The following is a 19205-nucleotide window of genomic DNA, read 5'->3' on the forward strand; positions in this document are numbered from 1 at the left end:
TGAATAGTCACACTGAAACCAATGAGCCTAGCTGGAGAGCAGAGTACAACTCATGTTAATAAATGTGGCAGAATCTGGCTCTTAGAGGGTTATTAAAGCAAGTTTGTGTATATATAGGAAATGAGACCCATGTACAATGGAAAAGCTAAAGGAACTGTTAATAGAAGTTGCTATTTTGCACTGGTTTAATCAAAACTGACTGTCTTAAACTGACTGTCTTAATACCTCAGCAAATGGACTGGGTGCTGCATCATTATAGCACAATGCTCTAGTTTAATTTGCAATGATTCAAAGTGGGGAAAAAATCAGTTATACCCAATAATAAAAAAATAGTTCACTATAGTTAAGGTGAAAGATTCCTCAAGAAGGCTTGTTATGACTATCAATTTGAGAGAAACCAAAGCCAGGGAAATAGTTCCCAATTAGGATCATCTGAAACAGATCATCAAACCCTGGGTGAATTTGGTTTCTCAAAACCCAAGTTAAGGTTTTTGGTTTGCAAATCTAAACAAGTAGTAGTTTGGATTTGGATTCCTCTTTATCTAAACTTCCATAATTTGCAGCTTGGAAGAGAAAATTCTGTTTTGATACATTTCTAATGTTAGAAAGTAATTCCCTGTTGAGTATCCTGTCGTAATACTATTCATGACTCCACTGCCACAGAATTTGTGTGAATTTCCTTTTATTACTCCTGTCATGGTCTTTACATTAGTAGGCTCTCTGGTGTGTGTTATCCTGTTTTTATACTGGTTATTCAGTTACATTTAAGAGCTTGTTATCTTGACAACATCCCCAACTTGGTTCAATACTGGTAGCTTGATATATATGTTCTCCTTGAAAAGAAAACCTACATTTTTGGTATCAGGTTCTCTTAAGCATTATCTTCATCTCAAGAAAATGTTTTCATTACCAGGGCTGGTAAAATAATTTTGTTAGGGTATGGAAATATTAGGCTACGCAAATGTTTGTTATTTCCCTGAGTCGTTATCATTTTGTTAAGATTTTATTAATGATTAACACCACATAAAAAGGTTAGACAAATGTTCGAAAAATGTATTTGTTTGCTTTTATTTGTATTTTTCCTATCCTTTCTCAAGGACAGCAGAGGACAAGATGATGCTTATGACAGTGAAGGCTTTGCAGCATGAAGAATGCAACAAGCTTGGGATGCTTAGATATACTAAGTGATTTATACCAAATTACATTACCTGTACAGCTAAAGGCTTCATTGTAAAGATTACAACTCAATCATTTTTTAAAAAAAGATATAAACGCATTACTGCTTCAGAACAAACAGGGGCATAAGCACCCCAGAATCATAACATATAATTAAAACTGTTACATGTTACAGTCATTAGTTTGATTGTTTCATAAGTTAAAAGATGACAAAGTTCCTCTGGAATAACTGGATCAGAATTCAATGTACCTGTTTGCAGCAATAGAACACCCTAATAATAAAGTGCAAGGCTATGTAATAGAAACAAATGAAGTGTAAAATAAAATAATAGAAGAACATGACAAGTAAATGCTTTCTGCAATGCAGTGTTCTTGGAACGGAGTACATCATAAACAAAGAGTTGCCTTCATGTTTGCTAATTTCATTGAGGGGATATATCTGACTTGTCTGCTACCTGTTTAATGATATTTTTGTGTTTATCTGGTATAATACATATCAGATCCTGATTTCAAGGTTTATTACCCACAGTACAGTGTGCTATGAAATGGAGAACTTCAAAAATATGATGATTCAAAACTTAAGGATTTTGTTTTTGATGTGATCCTGTTCCTTCTCTCCAGACACAACTGTATAAACTGGTTAATGTCATTTCACATCTTCTCTATGGAGGCATAGAACTCATTATGAAATTGCAATCCCCTTGCTTCTTTGAAATGACATGGAAGAACAGGGCACATCATTTTTTGCCTGTGTTAGTAAAGAGTGAGAAGACTGCAGACAAGTAAAGGAATAGACCAGCAAGATGCCCAGACTACAGAACCTGGGGAGAAACTACTAGCTGTATTGGAGAAAATTGTTCTCCAGCTTTTTCCACTACTCCGTTTGAGGCAAGTTTCCTCTCACTTCCTAACTGTTAGGATAGTTAAGCACTGGAATAAATTGCATAGGGAGATTGTGGAATCTCCATCACTGGAGGTTTTAAGAGCAGGTTAGAAAATCACCTGTCAGGGATAATCTAGTTAATATTTAGTTGTTCCTTGAGTGCAGGAAACTGGACTGGAAGACCTTTCATGATCCCCTCTAGTCCTACAATTTCTATGCCTAGAATTCCTTAGGACACATGAAAGTTAGTCTTCCTCGGAGCACCTGGGGCATCCCTACTAGAGAAGAACTATTAAGAAAAGAACTGCAGCAGCAGTAAGCCAGAACCTGGCATCAAAAAGTAAAGGGGGAGTTCAGAAGAGTTAAAGTTTGCTACACCCTAGTTAAGGCTCAGTTCAGTTGGAGGATAAGCAAAGGTTCAGGTCAGTTCAGGTTATAACCATACTAGTTTGCCCTCCTTCTCTCCTCACCCCCACCATAATTACACCCAGTCAGCTATGCAATGCTGTACATAGGCCTGAGGTAGTGGGGATTCCTTATAAACCTGAGATTTGATTACCTGTATCATTGGCTTATTTTACATACCTGCAGGTGCTATTAAAGGTAATAAAATTATTCGGTTCTTACATCGCTATGATGTGGGTAAAAGGTATTCTTCTCAGAAATCACCATTTGCAACTACCCATTTAACACTGGTGAAGTTATACTAATGGCTTTCTATGGCATTTTCTAAAGGACAGCCATTAGATCAAATGAACAGAAATTCACCTAGGAAAATGTAACATTCAAATATTTATGAAGAAATGAAATTACCAAGTTTGTCATCAATGACATTGGTAAACAAGCCTGCTTGGGGTTTAGATGCGGAGGGCAATCTTCTTTTCCCAGCTTGATAATTCACCACTATGTACTGACACCTATATTGGCACCTAAGCTGCAGGGGGTTTTAGCTAGGAACAAGAAGAGTGGAATTAAACACTTAATCGTTGAGAGAAAATAAGGCATGATGTTGACCTCTCTTCAAATCTTTAGAGTGCTAATGAGCAAGAGGACTGTTGGACCTTTATCCCACTTTCCAACTTCAGCATGCTCTAGCAGGGCCAAACATAATCTGGTTGAAGGTTTAGCTAATACAAGGCCATAGGACCACAGAGGGAATATATTTGCACAGGTCAAGGATATCACACTAGTCCTGCACTTCTGTACATCAGGATATCTGTTCTTTCTCTCAAGAGTGCTGCCAAACTTTTCACAGTTCTCAGGAGAGCTCATACCTAAACATGTAGGGTGGGCTTCACAAGTAGGACACAGGATTTGCAGGAACTAGATTGTGGGTGCCCTGCCTACAGGAATTAATTATCCCAAATTATGTACCCATGTTCCCCATACAATACATCAGGGGAGTTAGATGCCTAAAAATGGGAATCATGAAAGCCAGCAAAATGAACTGGGAGCCTTCTAAACCAGTCAACACAAAGCACCTAGAAAGTAATGTGACCTGAGCCCTGCCCCTCAAAGGAAGTTACATATTTAACTGAAGGGAGGCACCTATCTCCACCTGGGAGTCACAGCTGTGAATCCTTTCCAGGAATTATATACCTAAACCAGATCAGTCCTTTTTCAAGAAACAATGAGGGGTCATGTGCATTCCCTAAGCTATGGAGTATTTTGGAATGGGTCTTTCTCAAACTCTCCTGTTGAAACTGTTCCACTGTGTATAAATAACTAAATAGTCTCTGAGCAAGAAAGTGAGTTAGAATGACTCCATATCCCAGTGGTTAGAGCATTCACGTAGGAGGCACAGGTTCCACTCCAAATAATAATTATTTATGCACACTCCAACATCTTCAAACAGGAGAAACTGAAAAAGATGTGTCCCAGAAAGTTGCTGAGCCTCCCATTTGAAATTGGGTCTCCCACATTATGGATGAGTGCTGTTACCATTAGATTAAATGATTAATGGTGGGGGCCACACCCCCTCCTCTGATCATTTTGTGGGGTTTAAATATGTTCTGAGCACATCTACCAGATGAGAACCTGGAGGCAAGATAGATGGGGACTTGGAATTCAGCTGAGAAGTTATGTGCGGAGTTGTTGTTTTGTGTCAGACTGTAAGTGGCTGGGCCAGATGCTGAAATTTAAGTGCCAGGGGACTTTAACAGAAACAACTTAGTCATAGAGGGACATCAGGTATCCCCAGAGATAGGAAGCAGCTGAGCAGAGATTTTGTGAATACCATTATTGAGTTAGGCACCAAAGTGCTACTTTATATATCTACATCAGCCTTGTGAATCCCACTTATAATGCCTCATCCATCTCATTTTGAGTGCTGTTTCTCTCCTTCTTCCTCAATGCAGTTTAGGATTGTCAGAGGCTATCGACAGCTGTTGGTGTGTTCTTGTCCTAACTGTTCATCCTCACTTTATTTTCAATCAGATCAGTTCATGAACCCTCACCTTAAATGGAGTCTGTCAGACCTTCAGTTCCTTGGCTTATATTCTTCTGGTTGTTTTCTCAGAAGCAGTCTAGTGCAGGGTGGTTACCCTTTTGTTATCTTAAGCTTTCCTACCTCCTTTTCCTTCTCTGTTCTCTCCTTGCTATAGTTGGTCTTGTTTTCTCTATTGATCACAGCTGAGGGTGTCAGTCTACATGACTGGCAGTTCTGGCAGCTGCATCAGGGTCTGACCAAGGCACTTGCCTGTAAGAAGGAAAGGTTCTCCTCTCCCTTCTGTCTGTACTCAATATGGGGTTTGTAAACCCCCTTATGAAGGCAAAAGTGATGAAGTTAGTAAATCATAAGGTCTTTAGGACAGAGAGTTTGTTCTCTACAGAACTGAGCATGGAGTCAGTGCTTGGCAACTTCTTGTACATGATAGAACAATGTGTTAAATCACCAAAGAAACACAATCCTGTATTACTGCAAGCTAAATTAAATGTGTAAGAGTAAAACAGCTGGCATAAGTGTTAATCCTGTAGTCCTGACTCAGGCAAAACTCCCATTTTGCCTGAGTTAGGATGCTAGGAAAAGCCCAAATTTAGGACCTGATCCTGCAAACCTCCACTCATGCCTGTAGGCCCTTGGTATGGGGTTGGAGGATCAGGTCCTTCACTTTTTAATATTCTTTGAGTTTTAGTAATTTGAGGCCCAGTTCTGCGAATGTTGACTCATGAGAGTAGTCCTTCACTCATATAAATAGTTGTACTAAAATCAGCAAGATAATCACAAGAAACAGACAGAACCTTACTCCTGGGAGTAAGGGTTTTCAGGATTGGCTTTAAATGAGCTAGAGAGAAACGATTAATTTTAAATATGTATTTGTATGTTCTATTTTTAAAAATGATAAATACAAACACAAAGAGCATAACATAAATATATATAAATTAAATAAATGCATATAAGAACGGGGTAAAAAGAATAAGACTTGGCCTGATCTTGCCAATATTTACTCTCATGAAAAATCTGTAATCATGCAATACTCCTATTTATATACATGGGACCATCCCCATGATTAAATAGAGCTTTGGGGAATAAAGGTTTTACAGGATCCAGCTTTAGGTGTTGTGGATTGAGCAAAAATTCCACCTTTTATTTATTTTCTTTCCTGACAATCTGTCTAGTACCCATACAATTCCAACATACCATGCACATTTCCCTCAAGCACAGGGTAGAGAAGCATTAGTCTTGGTTGTAGTATCAAGGTGAACACTGCATACTGTGGAAAAGCAACTGATTTATGATCCATGGGAAATGATTCCACCTCACTGGCTATTTTATGTAGGACTTTAGTGGCAATAAAATATAAATCTACTCTGTATTAGGCTACTCAGTTTTATAACTGTTTTTCTGAAAACTTGGGAATCTTCCTGTTGAGGATCACACTACCTTTTCTCTTTATTTACGTCTGATGTTCAAGTCTTCACACAGTCAAGAAGCTGAAAGGTAACTGTCTGTCCTAGTACTTTCCAGCTGTGAGATGGGCTTTCTTTAGACAGAGGAAATACGAGCAAGACCAAGGAAAGCAGGGGAGATTTTTTTTCTCTCCATTTTTGCTGACTTCGTTTCACTTAGGACTCAGCAAAAACAGAAATGCTTATAGAATAGCCAGTAAATAGTTCTGCTTTTGTTGAGTCCTATTTGGAGACAGAACAAATCACATGCTGCTCTATCCAATTATTTCAAATATCATTTCAAGATTTCATGGATTTCTAGAATTATTTTACTGTGTGAATAATCAGTCAACCCTAAGGCTAGCTTTCAGCATGGGCCAGGCCAGTCCCTGACAGCCCCAGGAGTGAGGGAGAAGGAGGAGGAGAATAAAAGTGGTGTAATTTAAAGACACCATTGCACCACCCCACCAACCTGCTCTTCACTAAGCATAGCTTGGACACAGTCCAAGGCCTTTATTTTCTTCCTATTATGCTGAAGGAAGTTGTTGATCTGGATTTGATCTCACTTATCCTGGGGTAAATCCAGAGAAACTCAATGCAGATACAGTGGTGTAAACTCGATATGAATGAGGTCAGAATCTAATTTGGCTCATACTCTAGGTTCACCTCATAGAAGGTGTAATCCTGCAGTTCTTACTCAAGTGAACTCCCCTTGCCTGAGAAAGAACTGCTGAATTAGGCCCAGAATATTTTTTAGGTGGCTAAGGGCTTGGCTCTGACCTTTTATACATGTCATGAATTACTACATATATTGATGTATCAATTTCTGAGAGTGTCTGCATAGTCCCTGTAATTTGCAAAAATCAGAGCTCCTGAAAATGCAGCTTTTGGCTGCCAAAAATCCCTCAATGTTGAGCTGCAGTATTTTCAGGACTAGCCCAATGGCTCAAATGTTATGAGGTGGAACAGCATCAGGAATGTCAGCTTGCAAGTGATTGAAATTCAGCCCTAGAAAGGACTTTGAATACGGTCCACTGACTGGATCATTAGTTTCCCCAGAATGAGCCAGGTACTCACAGGGTGCATGACAAGAACGCTCATCTCATATATCTTAACTGCCCAAGGAAAACTGCGACTACAATGAGGCTGCACAACAACCTTCTAAACAATTTGGTTGGCACTTCATGGCGAGCAAATGATCAAAGTCTCCAATCATCCAGTTTAGCCCTCTGTTATTCTGCAGCAGAATACTGTGTTCTGGCTCCATTCATCTCATATCAAGTTGGTTGATACACAACCTCATCACAACTGGGATGAGTCAACCCAGACAAATACCATGGCTCCCTGTGTTAAGCAACATCACTCCACCACGCACATCCATTGTGAGGATGCCACAGCCAGGATGATTGAGAAGATCCGGCAAATCCTAGCCTATTACTATACACAGACCTCTTTGACCACCCAAAGGTGAGGCATCTGTTGTGGGCCCTCTTGCCCTGCCCAGATTTCGCTGTGATTTTGAAGTGGTGTGAAGGATAGTCTGCAGCTGACATCAGAGACCAGTTTTGTATACCTCACCTTGATTTGCCATGCAACGCATGGCCCCTTCCAAACAGAGTTGGATTGGGCCAGGGTCAATGTGCAGCCAGCCTTCACACCTGGGACCAAAGAGAATATCCCACAAGCAGCAAAAGACAGACAATAGACAAACGGGCTTGGCAAGCACTGCATTCAATAAGAAGAAATTACAGTGTGTGCAGTATGCCCAGTATATCTGAAATAAAACCTACATTCAGAGAATCTTACTTACTCTAATTCAAAACTCTGATCAAGAATTTTAATGAGTGCAGTCATTACATTTGAAATTATAGAACCATTCTCTGCCCTCTCACATGCCATGCAAGTACCTTTGAAGGGAATGGGAGTTGTTTACAGACATCCATGGACAGAATTTGGCCAATAATGTTTTATTTATATATTTCTTATTTTCTATTTCAATGCTTCTCTCCTGGATGACTGAAGCTTGCGGGGTATTGCTCCATTCATTGGTCTGTGATATTGCACTGATAACTTGACTAATAGCTTTATCCTTGTCGGCTGGATTATCTGATGCTGGAATAGTGGAACATATAACAGGCTCTTGGACATTTGAATGATGACAGCATGGTCTGTTGGACACATACAGTCATAAAACCTAGATATCTCCCTGCCAATTTGTTTGTTCTCTCTTATACATTTACTAGTGTTTTGTCCAGTTCAATCCAGTGTTAAATATCATAAAGGATGTGGTTTCTACTAGGATGACTATGTCACTGGGTAATAGATGTTACCAGCTTGAAGGATCTCTTCCATGTATGAGTGTGGAGCATCCCTCCCCATAGAAGATCTCCCCTATCCTGCATGGAGGGGAAATATTTACTCTGTTTCACTATCCTAAACTCCCAAGAATTCATCAAAAAACATAAAGCAAGATTAAGCTCTTTATGGAAAAGCAAGATTAAATTCCTTATGGAAAAGCTTGTGGGAGCTGGTCCTCAGGTATGTGAGCAGAATGGAGTAGGCAGAAGTCCATCTGCTTTCTGGATCACCATCCGTTCAGGGCTATGAGGAAATTGGGGAATGAGGGAGATAAGAAAAAATTAAACCATTTTGATTTCATTTGTATTCACTTGACCAGCCCCAAGGAGACCCTGCTAATGGCAGCATGCCTCATTAAAGTTTTGTCTGGGATTTTTTTTTTTAAGAAAGCATAATGGTGTGATATACAAGTATTCATATGGGATGACTTGTTTGGCATAACTCACTCATAGTTTCACCTCGCATCAATAATGCTGCCATCCAAACTCATGCTGATAAAATCTCTATCCCATGCCATGCCACCATGTATTTGACATCGAAATGATATTAACATCATTTAGAACAATGCAAGTGTCCAGCTGAGTGAAGTAAACTTTCCCCATTAGAATGTTGCTATTCAGCTACCAGAATATTTAACAGTGCCTTATATTTAATTGATCAGCTGATGAAATAAATAGAGAGCTTGCCCTCTCTTTCAGCACTAGTCTCCCACAGAGAGCGACAGATAACACAACGGTTAGACACAGCTCTGTGTACAAAACTTACATATCCGGCATCACATGCAGACATCATCTGAGACTTAAAAGGTCACTAGCTTTGATGTGTACTTTAATTATGTATGAATAGTACAATTCTTCCCCACATAAACATAGAAGATATTGTATTTTTATTTACTGGCCCCAAGTTTGACAAGTCATAAGCAATGTCAGTGCCATCTAATTCCTCTCTGATCATTCACACTGCAGTGCTACTGGAGCAGTAGAACACTGTGGTGTTCTTCCAGATGACTAGGCTTTATAGAAATATACCAAGAGGGAAATACCAGTAACTTTCCTGATTCATTTTTTCCTCTCCCCATTCCAGTCTTCCCCAGAAGCCCTTATAGTGTAAACATAGCCTTGGAAGAGGTGCACACAGGATAGTTGCCCTCATTAGCATTGACTGATCCCTCTCCCTCTCAATCTTCATTAGATTCCTCCTCTAAATTAATGACGAGTGGATCAGCATTAATTTAAGAGGTTTCCTCCATACTGTAGGGTTTCTGGTGATAGCAGCTGGTGTGAAACCCAGCTCTGCTGAAAGGAAGGGCAGCACAAGGAGGACAGAAGGGGAGAAATGCCAAGATATTGTGAAAGAGGCACTGAAACACTATGCCTTGACCAGCAAATATCCAGAGACAAATGAGTTCAGTGGGTCAATCTTGCCCTCAAAGGAAGAATTCCTGGGAAACTTGTGGAGTTTCCTCCTCTTTATTCAGGAGGAATACATGTGGGGGGATCTGGCCCTTTGACTGAAAAGAATCAAATTCATTTGCAAAAGCCTTATATAAGGTGATATATGGGGAGTATTTAATCCCAATTAATGGCACTGAGTGTTCAATTCTTAGGTGATCCACACCTTTACCTCTTCCTAGCTTCGATAAACTGTTATTCTATTTGAAACCCTGATGCTCAATAAGCAGCTTTAAAAAAAAAAAAAAGCTCCACACTTTCTAGGCTTTTAATGATTATTGAATCATTAGTGTCAAATGTATCCCAAGGGGCTTGTTGTGCACAATCACAGATAAAATACCCATTTGCCACAAATTTAATAGTTCAGTAAGAAGTTCCTTACTTGCAAAAAGTTCAGTAGCTATTTATATGCCATGAAGGCATTGGAGATGTCAAAGGCAGTGGATAGAAAAGATTAAAAAAAAAAAACCATATTAAGTTTAATGTTCAAAATTAATATTTCCCGCCTTAGAAGAGTTTCATGTGAAAAAATAGGACAATATTACGCACTTTTCTGGGTAAAGTCCAACTGATTTAGAATGTTATGAAAAGAGAACATTTTTTCCAATTGTATATATATATATATTGGGTTTGGTTTTTTTCCCCCCACTTTCTGTGTTTAATATCATTGCACAATATAGCACTTCCCAAACTTTTGAAAGCTGAGCTTTAGTTCAGGTAAATGAAGCCAATCACAACCCCCTTCAGTTCTGCTATGTGCTTTTGCTCATAGGTTGTATAGATCTTGATCAATATGATCTTTCGTCTCCCCTTTATATGCTTTGATAAGTGAAACAGTTAACAATGCTGACATTTAAAAGATGCTGGCATCTGAGTTAGCACCTACTGAAATGAATGAGGCAGTTTACCACTCAGAGTTATTGTTTCAGTTTCCCTGTGAACTCAAGCAGACATTCTTCACTGGCTACACTTGAGAAACATTTTCAAGGTTATTATCCCCATTTGATAGATGGGGAGACAGAATAACAGAGGAATTAAGTGACTTCCTCAAAGGTACACTATGAGTTAGTGGCAGGACAAAGATTATAAATTCAAAATCCTTGACTCCCAGTCTCATCGTCATTCCACTAGGCCTTATGGCTTCTCATGAAGCCTATAAATGTTAATCCACCAATGAAACAAGTGTGTTTAAAATTAAAACAAAAAGGGTATCTGTAGGATTCTGCAACTAGAATGTTTTCTGCATTATGCATCTGAACTATATATCCAAGTAAGAATGTAAAACTCCATGCAAGGGCTGTGTCTTTCTCCATATGCTACTGGGCAGAGCACTCTGATGCTGCTCTAACAATAATAAATACTAGTGATAGCCAATCAGCCCTGTCCAATTCAGAGTGCACTAATGTGTCTTCATATAGCCACACCAATCATTTTACACTAGATACAGTAGAAAATTTTGATGATCTCATGCAGTATCCCTCATATTTTAGAGTGATTAAGGGAGTTTACATTTAAATAAAAGAAGCATCATTTATTGATATTATTCTTTTGTGACTTTAAAAGAAATCCACCATAATGATTTAGAATGAAATTCATATTTTATTCATATTCTAATCATAGTTACATGCTAATTTTATATAGAGTCACTTATCAGTTCTTTATATAAAGCTGTGCAAATCCACTACCTGCCTGACATTTATCACAATAACAAAGGCTAGATTTTGCCTTTAGGCCCAGTTTTGAGCAAAAGATAGTACTATCCTCAGACACACCACTGTGAGGCACAATTCCTTTTCTTTTTCCCACTTGCCAGGAATGGGGAAAGCGGGAGAGAGAGTAGTAATTTGCTGCTGAACTTGGCTAGTGGTTCATTATAACAACCCTCGTACTGGCTCAACTGTGCAGGATGTTGCACTAAAGCTCTGCTCACAACCCACCCACCTGCTCCAAAGAAGGCAATAATAGGCATGCAGTGCCCAGTTATTCTTGTGTGTCTAGTCCACATAGGACTGAAAGAGGTTCTTGTTCCCAGTTATATTTCTGCTGTACAGGCTTGTAGTCCAAATCATAGTCTAGCTCTGTATCAGCAAGCTACCTTGCTCACCCCTAATATTCAAAGTCTTTGCATTTCAAGAACATCACTGCTATAGAGCTATTTTTCAATTTCAGTATAAAAAAAGTTCTTTTTCATCAAAAAACATAAAGCAAGATTAACATTCCAAAAGTGGTGGAAATTTTATAAATTATACATTTATAAATTATAAAACAAGCTCTAGCTATTGATATTATTCCAAAGTTCCTTTGTACCACCCCTCTAGGCAATATCATCACCTACCCTTCTAAGCATCATGTAGGGAACAAGTAACTCGGCAAGTTTGCATTTGCAAGGTTTGTAAAGCCAGAGCAAAGGTGTGGTTTGTTTCTCTCTTTTCTGGAAATAGCAGAGGTTTCTGTCCCTAAAATCCATGATTCCCCCAAGATCAGCAAAGATGTCAGGAGATCAGCAGACTTAAAAAGCCATCACTGTAGAATCCATGCCTCTGCTCTGCCGCTTGATAACCCTCAACCACTTCTCTGGCCCTGCAGCATCTTGATTTATGTCCTGTTTCTTATAAATCCACTTACTTGATGCTTCATTTGTTGCTAATATAACACAAACTCACCCTTATGCCAACTTTTCATCCCCTCCACTTTACAGAGGATAAAAGACCCTTTGGTCTTAATGGTCTTAATGTTGGGTCTGCACGATGTAGTCTTGGCTCGGAAAGTGCAAAGAATTTTTGAAATGGGTAAACAGCTACATGCTTTGAAGACCTTTTTTTTCCATTCATCAGTAGAGACTACACACACATACACACACCAAATACTGACATTTATTTTTGTCAATATCAAGATTTATTTTTCACTCATGTAAATATTGTCCTTTAGCTTAGCCAAAACAGAGATAATATCTGCTTTTTATGACGTCAGCTGGAGCTCTACAACAACATACAATGGCACTGGTATTTACAGTATTCTTATTTCCCAGTACTGTTCTGCTTGTAAAGGAACAAACATAATTTTATATGCACCATATAAAGAAAATGTATTTATTTTAATAATATTATGTATAGTGTTACTGCGATGTATGCAATTGGTTTGATTTTTTTCTGCACTGCACCTTTACATTTCTAAGGAATCTGTGGCTATTTTGTGAAAAAAGCTACTGCAGCATGTTAAAAAGGAGGCACATGTGCTATCAAGGAGACTTTAATTTGTTCTAGTTTTGTTTGTTTCCCTTAATCTAAAACAAAAAGAATTCAGGATTAAAGGATATGGTTGTTCTTTGTATATGCAAAAGCATAACAATTACATTTCAAATTATTTAGTAAAGATATGGCTAATTTTTTTTTTACTTTTGTTTTATGATTAGTCAAAGTAGCTGTAAGATGAAATATGATCAAGGGCATTCATAATTTGAAACCTACTGGATGTTGAATTCTTTGGTTTATAACTGATGCTTCAGATGCATTTTAAATGTGGAAGCTACAGATAGTTATATTTTATTCAAAGGCATACAGCACCATGCGCTAAATGCTACATTACAATATCCCAAGCCTTCCAAGGATCCAGAAGCATGGAATCTTATTCACCTGCAAAGCCTTGATAAATTAAAATTAAGTCTAAATTTGAAATGTCCAAAGACTGCACAAGGCTGTTTAAAAAATCTGCACTATTATTGGTTGTGCTTCATAGTTAAACGATTAATGTCATGCCTCTGAGGTGTTATATAAAGTAGGTCAAATTTTGTCCTTCATAATACCCATGAAGTCTCAATGCCATTATTGGTGCTGCATGGATGTGATTAAGGATAGAACTTGGGGGGCAGATGGACTCAGGTTTTTTGTGTTTTTCTTTGTTTCACATATTTGTGTTTGTTTTTCACTTAAACTAAACGGGAGAGGATGGACAATTCTCTGGAGGAGAGCATGAATGAGCATGAATGAGGATCGCAGGGAGAGGTCAGGACACTTGGTAAAGGGGGAAGTTGGAGTGAGGAGGTTTAGTGTAGGCTGTGGGATTCAGCTGGAGAAGTGTTGCCTCTAGTGTCTCCCACACTATAAAAGATATAAAAAGCTACATATAGATTCAATTGACTCATCATAATAATGCATGGTGCAGTGATCAGACTGCAGAAATGACTAACTGAGTTCAAAGGGACTGGCACCCTATTCTGGAAACTTCCTAATTCCGTGTTAATTAGTGGCATGCAGCAAGTTGATGTTTTATATTATATATTTTTGAAGATTCCCTTAAAATTAGCAATCAAAGGTAAGAAAAATCTTCTATTAAAAATACTTTTTAATTCTTAGTCTACCCTAACACTCACCCTCTCACAATGCTATCAAAAGCAGCTTTCCAATAATGGTGCTAATTATTATTAAAATTTTAGTGTCAGCAGAACGCTTCATCCTCCCAGATAGAAATGAAATATTAGTTAACAGAGATTTCTTCTAAGTTTCCAATAAATACTTGGCAAAGATTCAATAATGTTCATTAAATACATAAATGGGAATTTTAAAATAAAGATTTTTTCCCTTGTGATTTATTATGTAGTGTGTCTGAAAAGCAAAGTTGAAGAACGGAGTCATTATCTGGCAGAAAAGGTACTCCAAAAATGTTAATTATACTGTATAGTCATAAGTAAGCCAGTGAACAAGAAAAAGCTTTCCTGCTAAGAACTGGCAACCATATTTATTCTAGCTGGGAGGTTAAGGACATGAAAAGATTATCTTTAAATAATGCATAAGCATAATATAGCTAAACACTTTTCCTTTTGGATTACACAAAATGAGCAAAAATCTTTTAAAAATCCAGTTAAGAAACCTGTCCTAATTAAGAACCGGTAAAGAAATAGAGGCAGATGTTTGCAAATGTGTCTGAGACCTTGATCACATTGTAGGGCACTAGCCTAAGAGCTAGATTGTGTGCAAGGAGCCTTTGCCCCACTGGGCCAACAGCCAGGAGCTGGGCACATCACAGGACTGGTCTAAAGTAGAAAATTAAGTCATTTGGCCTGAGCCGTGTTATTAATTGACCTAAATCCCTATGTAACCAGCACTAGGTTGATGGAAGAATTCTTCCATCAGCTTAGCTACTACCTCTTGGGGAGGTGGATTACCTATGCCGGCAGATGAACCCTTCTCATCAGCATAGATAGTTCCTACACTGAAACATTACAGTGGTGCTGTGCTGTGCTGCTGTAGCATTTTAAGTGTTGACATACCCACACTCCTTGCACTCCCCTAAGATTAACTTCTCTTTTAATTGGTTCTATACTTTCCAAAGTGGTCAGAGAGGAGCCAGAACTATGGTTGTTCCTTCCTGCTCCCCTCCATAACAGGCAACAAATCTGGCCTTGCATGGCAAGACCATATGCCACCATCCTATCAATGAGTGACTCAGCAGTCATGCTCCTTCAACATTCCAGGGAGCAGGGTGTTTCTGCACTAGCTCTGCTAAAGATTGTGTCTTAAAGCCCGAATCTCTTAATTACTGCTTTGTAAAACAAAGTAAGAGGGAATAGGAACTGGCTTAACATCTTTGATTCTAGAGTTCGGTGACTATTTCTGATGTGAGTCTGATATCCACAGAAGTCCATTCCTGCAAGGTGTTAAGTATCTCTTGTTAAAAGCCCTCAACTCATATTGTAAACAAAGGCAAGTGAGAGTGTTAAAAACCTTGTAAATTAGCCAGTTAAATATCAGTGTGCCTTAAGAAAGAATATTTCTGTTTTTCAAAGAGGATTTTTGCACCAGGATGAAGATGCAGTGACTTCTGCAGTGTCTCGAAAGGCAAGAAACTCACTACTCAATTTGTATTAATGGGGGTTAAGGTCCTGATCCAGAGCCCACTGAAGGATTCTCATTGACTTCAATGGTCTTTGGATCAAGCCCTTGGATTGCTCCGTCTCCCAGATTCAAGAAATTTTTTTTTTTTTTTTTGGATTTTCAAAGTGATTTTTTTTTAATCACAATATTTTAAAGTAATTTTTAAAAAAGGTTATTAACCAGGTCTGAACACCTGGTCAACATTAACTCCAATTTAACAAAGATTTTTTTCTGGGAAGATGGAGACTACAATATATATCCTTCTAATGAGGATTTAGGCAAATAATTCACATGTGTAATATGGATAATTCAACTGCAGACATTAATGCTCCAGAGTGGGATTAATGTTGTAGACTTTAAGAAGATATGCAGCTTTCTTTTCTCATCATCATGTCTTATATTTGAGAGTATTTTTAATCATAAAAATCCCAAATCTCAGTTCAAGCACTGTTTCGTACTATTATGGCTTTGGGACGAGCATCAGTTACTGGCATTGATTGTTGTCCTCATGACTTTAATAAAATAGGAGTATTTCATGACATGATTCTGAAGCATTCTGTTTTTATGTTAAATTCTACAGGTTTATTATGCACAGATTCTTGGTGTTTTCTGAAATATGACATTTGTGGTATTGTTTGTAGTAATCTGAATGGTAGTTGTTGTATCTAGGGAAGTGTGCTGTTCCAGATGTAGGCCTAATGTAGCGGGAAACGCTGAGTCACCATCTTACTTCTTGTCTGTTTTGGTAGCAGGGCAACAATACACTATCCTTATTCAGCGTTTGGGGCAAAGAAACAACTGAGCCCTGATTTACATAGTACCCACCCCAAAGAGTTCACAATCTCTGTGTTAGATATGAATACAGTGGCTGGCATATCAGGCCTTGCTCCTTGATTGGTGATTTCTAGGCACTATCACAATGAAATGATGTTAACAATAACAACATCCAAAATAGAGACCCACAAAACTGAGGTAATAGAAAAAAAGTCAAGTATTTCAAAGCTCTCGGTTAGTCCTGATCCAGGAAGGTGTTGGTACCACATTTGTCTAGCAGACTCACTTTTAAGGAACAGGAGGGCCCTGGAAGTGGCTTAGATCCTCCTGCAGATTCCAGGGTATCCCACTTCTATAACTGTGCCAGTTATGACCATTTCCTGCAATATTCTGGACAAAATTACTGAATTACATTTAATACCTTTGGAATCCATTAGGTTAAATTACTTGGTTTTATATCCTTGTGATACAGGGATTGTATATATTTCCATGAGTATGAGTAGCTATAGTTTATTCAGGAACTGAGAACAGTGGGGGGAGTTTAGGCAAATTCACTCAGATTGTAACACCCCCCAGAGAAACACCACCATCTGCAGTGGTTTGCATATACTGGGTCACACTAGATGATTTAGAGACAAGCACACAAAGAAAGGATTTTTGGATAAATATCTTGAGTTTAAATTGATCCAGGCCCTGCTTTCTAATCCAGCAAACAGACAGGACCTCTGGTCTAAAGTGATCCCAATCCTTAGGGAAGAGTTGGCAGGACTTTGGTTTACTGAGATCCCATAAGATTATGGAGTTTATTCTCAGCAAAAGCAGTTACAGTTTGTGACCACAGGAAAAAAACCTTTGAAGGACTGTTAGTCAGCCACAGACCTTGTTGGAGATGGGGATGATCTTTGGTAAATTTGTTAGCATGTGTGTAGATTCTTTTATTGTTTTTAATCTGTTTTCTCTGTAATACTTTTACTTTAAGAATAGATGTGCTGGCTAAGAAAGAGCCATGTGGTAATTTAACTTTGGCAATTACACTGTTTTGCTATCTCTAAGGACAAAAGAAAAGAGGGCTGGCTTAGGCAGTCTGTTTTGCTGAGGAAAAACACAGTGTAGGAAGGGAGTTGTTCAACCTGGAAATACCCTGGTCAGAAGTAGGAGAGGTGCATGTCTCCACCAAAAAGAGGTGACAACTGAGGAACCTGTTGCCCTGAACTGTGACAGTAATGGCAGAGGAGGAATGCCATAATAGAATCCTTCCAAAGGTTCCTTTGCCTTAGCCACTTCGCACTGAAAGGAGAGGTAATCTAGCCCATAGCAATTGTTGTATAAAATCAGTCACCCATCTAATCCAGGGCAGTCTCTGACAATGACTAACACCAGATATTTCAACAAAAATTATACCCCTTCTCCCGCACACCAGAAGAGGCATTATGTAATAACATTCCTATGGGGAAGTTTCTTCCTAACCCCTAGAAGTCAATGGCTGGCTTGGATGCTGAAGCAAGAGGGTTGATTTCCCTTCTAAATGTTTATCCTAGCTAGTGTTACTCAAATTATATTCATATTACTCATACTGATGTCTAATCCTTTTCAGAATCCTATGTCTGTCACAGATAAGAAATGCTACTTCCAGAAAAATAGATTCAAGATCTGAAAAGTGGCAGTCCCCATGGAGAAGCTCCAAATGTGAAAAAACTGAAAAAGAAAGAAAAGCAAGAGAAAGGAAAGCATAAAAATTGCAGAGTGGTAGTGTGATGTATCACACAGCTTTAACACTATGGACCCTGAACTCTCCTTCACTTGTGGTAGAGCTGGTTGGGAATTTTCCAGTGACACAGAGTTTTGTTGAAAAATGCTGATTAGTTGAACTCAAAATGTTTCACAGAAATATCTCTGGATCCAACAATGTTTTTGTCAAATCACAGGCAGCTTTCTAATGGAAACCTACCTCATTTTCTGGCAGGCTGCTGGGAGCTGTAGCATCCAGTGTCTTTGGCTCCATGGCAGCCCTTCAGTGTAAACTAGCCTGGAGCCAGGCCCAAACTTCCAGGCTCTGTGCTATAGAAAAAGGAGACTTAAAGTGCTGAGAGCCCCAACTAGCCAGGGTTTGGCTCCCATCCCCACAGCAGTGAGCCTAGAAATCCTGCAATGGGCTTTCAGGGTCTGCGACTGCAGGGCATCTATACCAGGCTCCTGGGCCAGCTGGGTCTCTAATCTGCCTGACTCCCGACCAGCTGAATAGCAGCTGTAAAACTGACAAGAATTGTGCCAATTTCAGGCAGCAGCTGCTATTCCTGGGGAGCAGATTTCATTGAGGAAATACTATGTGTGGCTCTTCCTGAACCAAAACCAATTCAGAATTTTCCCACTAGCTGGAAAGCCCGTTTCAACCAGCTTTGATGAACAGTTTGTGCACCAATGAATCTGACTGGGGGAGGCATTCACAGCATATTCCCCTTTGAAAGGGTTCCAAATCTGCAGAAAATCATTTGAAATTTTGGGGCAGGGTAAAGGGGAATGGGTAGCTGAACGAATAAAGTTATGGCATACACAGGCTGCAATAACGTGTATGTTTTTTAGGCTTTATGCTGTGTACTCTTCCTCTGCCCTCCCACCCAAGGAGAATCCTAGGGGCCAGTAGGCATTCATGACAGCCCAGCAGGAGCCACCTTGTCAAAGAACCACAGAGAACTGAGGTAAGGGAACAGAATCAGGCAGCAATATAGAGGCAAGTGGATCACGTTAGGGAAACATATGTTGACAGAAGAATTTCTGCAATCCTATTCAGGAATAACCTACAAAAAG

General features: G+C 39.0%; 1 long non-coding RNA gene across 1 annotated transcript in view; it reads left to right on the plus strand.

Annotated features, from left to right (window-relative positions):
- Positions 1–4102: 4102 nt before the first annotated feature.
- LOC137141333 (uncharacterized) overlaps positions 4103–19205 on the plus strand; it is a 63919-nt gene continuing 48816 nt past the window's right edge. Inside the window, exons 1-2 of the long non-coding RNA XR_010916583.1 lie at positions 4103–4170; positions 18981–19096. This is a non-coding gene — a long non-coding RNA (uncharacterized lncRNA). The remainder of the gene's footprint in view (positions 4171–18980; positions 19097–19205) is intronic.

Source organism: Emydura macquarii, unplaced genomic scaffold, assembly GCF_026122565.2.
Source record: "Emydura macquarii macquarii isolate MOO-44397 ecotype Brisbane River unplaced genomic scaffold, CSIRO-AGI_Emac_v2 contig_3044, whole genome shotgun sequence".
Lineage (NCBI taxonomy): Eukaryota > Metazoa > Chordata > Testudines > Chelidae > Emydura > Emydura macquarii.